This window comes from Colobus angolensis, unplaced genomic scaffold, assembly GCF_000951035.1.
Source record: "Colobus angolensis palliatus isolate OR3802 unplaced genomic scaffold, Cang.pa_1.0 Scaffold265, whole genome shotgun sequence".
NCBI classification, from domain to species: domain Eukaryota; kingdom Metazoa; phylum Chordata; class Mammalia; order Primates; family Cercopithecidae; genus Colobus; species Colobus angolensis.
The window spans coordinates 760,114-764,808 of record NW_012115877.1 but is presented as its reverse complement, the minus strand read 5'-3'; positions in this window follow the sequence as shown (position 1 = coordinate 764,808).

Sequence of the window (4,695 nt, the reverse complement as noted above, 5' to 3'; positions counted from 1 at the left end):
TAGAAATATTTGTTGCCAATGTGTAAAATTATAGCTGATTTTTTATATTGACCATGTATCAATATAACAACCTTGTTAAGCTCATTTATTTATTCTAATACTTTTATTGTATTCCATAGGATTTTCTGTATACAAAAGATCATGTCATCTAGAGCCAGTTTTACTTCTTTCTTTCTAATGTTGATGTTTTTATTTTATTTTCTTGTCTCATTTCTCTTTCTAGAACCTCCACTACAATGTTGGATAGAAGCGATGAGAGAAAATATTGTTGTCTGCTGCCTGTTCTTAGAGGGAAATCATTTAGTTTTTCACCATGAAGTGTGATCATTACTATGGAATTTTTATAGATACTTTATATAATCTTGATGAAGTTCCCTTGTAGTTTTTAGCATGTTGGCTGCTTTATCATTAGGAGTTGTTGTTTTTGTCAAATACTTATTCTTTATCTACTGAGAGAATTATGTAGTGTTTGTTCTTTATTAGTATAATGTATCATTGTTATTGGTTTTCAGATGTTGAAATGATCTTGCCTTCCTGGGATAAGTCTCACTCAATTATGTACCATAATCCTTTTTATATATTGCTGGATTAGGGTTACTAGTATTTTATTGAAAATTTTTGCATCTATATTGATAAGGGATATTAGTCTATAGTTTTCTTTTTATGTGTTCATGTGGTTTGGATATGAACTTAAGACTGTCATAAAATGAGCTGAACAGTGCTGCCTTTTCTCTAACTTTTTAGAAGACTTTTTGTAGAATGGTCTTAATTCTTCTTTAAATGTTTGGGTAGAATTCAGCAGTGAAGCCATCTGGTACTTGACCTTCCATTGTGGTAAGTTTTAAAATTCACAATTCAACATCTTTACTTGTTATAGTAGAAATCTATTCAGATTTTTCATATCTTCTTGAATTTGTTCCAGTAGTTTATGACTTTCTAGGAATCTGGGCTTTTCATCTAGGTTATATAATCATTGGCATGCAATTTTTCATTCTCCTACAATACTTTTTATTGCTATAAAGTCAATAGTAATGCCCCCTTTCATTCCAGATTTTAAATTATTTGAGTGTTCTTTTTTCTTGTCCAGTCTATTTAAAAGATTGCTAATTTGATCTTTTCAAATAATCAAATTTTGGATTTATTAATTTTCTCTATTGTTTTTCTGTTCTATGTTAGTTAATTTCTGCTCTAATTGTTTTGTTCTTCCTTCTGCCTGCTAGAGTTTAGTTTGCATTTCTTTGATTTGTTTTTTAAGGCAGAAAGTTAGTTTATTGATTTGAGACCTTTTAAAAATAATATAAGCTTTCCCAGACTTACATTTCTCTCTAATGACTATTTCTGTTGCATCCTGTAAGTTTTTCTATGATATGTATTACATTTTCTTTACCTGAAAGAGTTTTCTAATTTTGCTTTTGATTTCTTCTCGATGCATTGGTTATTTAGGAGAATGTTGTTTAATTTCCACATGTTTATGAAATTTCCTAATTTTCTTCTCTTACTGATTTCTAATTTAATTTTCTTATGGCCAGAAAACACGTGAATTATGATTTCAATATTTTTAAATTTATTGGTGCATATTTTATGATGTAGCATATAGTTTATTCTGGAGAATGTTCTATGTTTGCTTGAAGAATGTGTATTCTATTGTTGTTGGATGCAGTATAGTTGTCTTTCATGTCTAATTGGCATATCATGTTGTGTGGAATGTCTTTAAATTGCATTTTTTGACAATGCTTTTTATTTCACTTAAAAAAATAATAAAGTCAGTTTATAAAACGATTTAAGAAAGGCAGAAGAGGGAAAAAATGGCAGATAGGAGGCAGGACTAACTTGTAGCTCCCACTCAGACAAATCCAGTAGCATGTGGAGACTCACATTGTGAACTTTGCTCCAAGAAATACTGCAGGAAATACCAGGAAAGCTGAACGAATCCACAGACCCTTTGAAAGAGGTGGATTGCTGCTGCAGGCTCTGTGGTACAGCTGAGGAACTGTGAGTCTGCTTGCTTTCTTAGCTGGAAGACTTGTAGCCTGGAGCAAGTCTCAGCCATGCTCACCGGCTGCCTGGAAATAAACTCAGTGTACTGGTGGGAGTGGGCAAGGTGGGAGTGAGAGTGGACTTTCAGGCTATGGGCTGCATGGGAGCTGGATGAGACCTGTGGCTGCTAGCTTTCCCCCATTTCCCAGGTGACCTGTGTGACACAGCAGAAGCAGCCATAATCCCCTTGGGAACACAACTCCATTGACCTGGGAATCACACTCCCCATCCCCCACAGCAGCCGTGGCAAAACCCACCCAAAGAGAATCTGAACTCAGACATGCATAGCATTCCCCTAACCGATGGTCTTACTCTACTTGCCTGGTAGCTGAAGATAAAGGACATAATCTTTTGGAAGCTCTATGGCCTGCCCATCACCTCATGCACCCTTGAAAGTGCCACATCCTGGGTAGTGGTTAACCAATACAAAATCAGTGCAGTTAATAAAAATACAACCAAGGACCCTCACAGAGTCACTTCACTCCCTTGCTACCTCCACTGGAGCAGGTGTTGATATCCACGGCTGAAAGACCTAAAGACAGATCACATCTCAGGACTCTTCACAGACACTCCCCAGTACCAGCCCAGAACCTGGAAGCCCCACTGGGTGCCTAGATCAAGAAGAGAAATAACAATCACTAAAGTGTGACTCTTAGGAAGCCACACTGTAGTGAGGAGAGAACCACATCAAGGGAAAAGAGGAGAGAACCACATCAAGGGAGCACCCTGTGGGACAAAATAACCTGAACATCAGCCCTTAAGCACTAGATTGTTCCTCTGACGTAGTCTACCCAAATGAGAAAGAAACAGAAAAAGATTTCTGGTAATTCTGGTAATGTGAATGACAAAATAAGGTTCTTTAACACCCTGAAAAAATCACACTAGCTCACCAGCAATTGATCCAAACTAAGAAGAAATCCCTGAATTGCCAGAAAAAGAGTTCAGAAGGTCAATTATTAAGCTTATCAAGGAGGCACCAGAGAAAGGTGAAGTTCAATTTAAAGAAATAAAAAGAAAGATACAGGCTATGAATGGAAAAATCTCCAGTGAAAAAGATACATAAATAAAAAAGAATTAGAAGTTCTTGAAATGAAGGAAACACTTAGAGAAATGCAAAATGCACTGGAAGGTCTGAACAATAGAATTGAACAAGTAGAAGAAAGAACTTCAGAGCTCGAAAACAAGGCTTTTGAATTAACCTAATCCAACAAAGACAAAGAAAAAAGAATAAAAAATAAGTAAACAAAACCTCCAAGAAGTTTGGGATTATGTTGAATGATCAAACCTGAGAATAATTGGTGTTCCCATGGAAGAACAGAAATCTAAAAGTTTGGAAAACATATTTAAGGGAATAATTGAGGAAAACTTCCCCAGCTTTGCTAGATATCTAAACATTCAAATATAAGAAGCTCAAAGAACACCTGGAAAGTTTATCCCATAAAAGATTATCACCTAGGCACATAGTCATCAGGATATCTAAAGCAAAGAAAAAGAAAAGCGTCTTAAGAGCAGTGAGGCAAAAGTATCAAATAACCTATAAAAGAACAACTATTCATTTATCAGTAGATTGCTCAGCACAAACCCTACAAGAAAGAAGGTATTGGGGTCTTACATTTTGCCTTCTTAAAGAAAACAATAATCTCACCAAAGTTGAAATGAAGGAAAAAACTGTTAAGGGCAACCAGAGAGAAAGGTCGAGTTGCACACAAAGGGAAGCCCATCAGACTAATAGCGGATCTCTTGGCAGAAACTCTACAAGTCAGAAGAGAATGTGGGCCAATATTCAACATTCTTAAAGAAAAGAATTTTCAACCAAGAATTCCATATCCAGCCAAACTAAGTTTCATGAGTGAAGGAGAAATAAAATCCTTTACAGACTGGCAAATGCTGAGAGATTTTGTCACCACCTGGCCTGCCCTACAAGAGTTCCTGATGGAAGCACTAAACATAGAAAGGAACAACCATTACCAGCCACTGCAAAAACATGCCAAATGTAAAGACCATCGATGCTAGGAAGAAAGTGCATCAACTAACGAGCAAAATAACCAGTTAACATCATAATGACAGGATCAAATTCACACATAACAATATTAACCTTAAATGTAAATGGGCTAAATGCTCCAATTAAAAGACACAGACTGGCAAATTAAATAAAGAGTCAAGACCCATCAGTTCACTCTATTCAGGAGACCCATCTCAGAGACAGACATAGGCTCAAAATAAAGGGATGGAGGAAAATCTACCAGGAAAATGGAAAACAAAAAAAGAAAGGGGTTGCAATCCTAGTCCCTGATAAAACAGACTGTAAACCAACAAAGTTCATAAGAGACAAAGAAGGCCATTACATAATGGTAAAGGAATCAATTCAACAAGAAGAGTTAACTATCCTAAATATATATGCACCCAATACAGGAGCACCCAGATTCATAAAGCAAGTCCTTAGAGACTTACAAAGAGACTTAGACTCCCATACCATAATAATAGGAGACTTTAACACCCCACTGGCAACATTAGACAGATCAACAAGACAGAATGTTAACTAGAATATCCAGGAATTGGACAAAACTCTGCACCAAGCAGACCTAATAGACATCTACAGAACTCTCCACCCCAAATCAACAGAATATACATTCTTCTCAGCACCACATCACACTTATT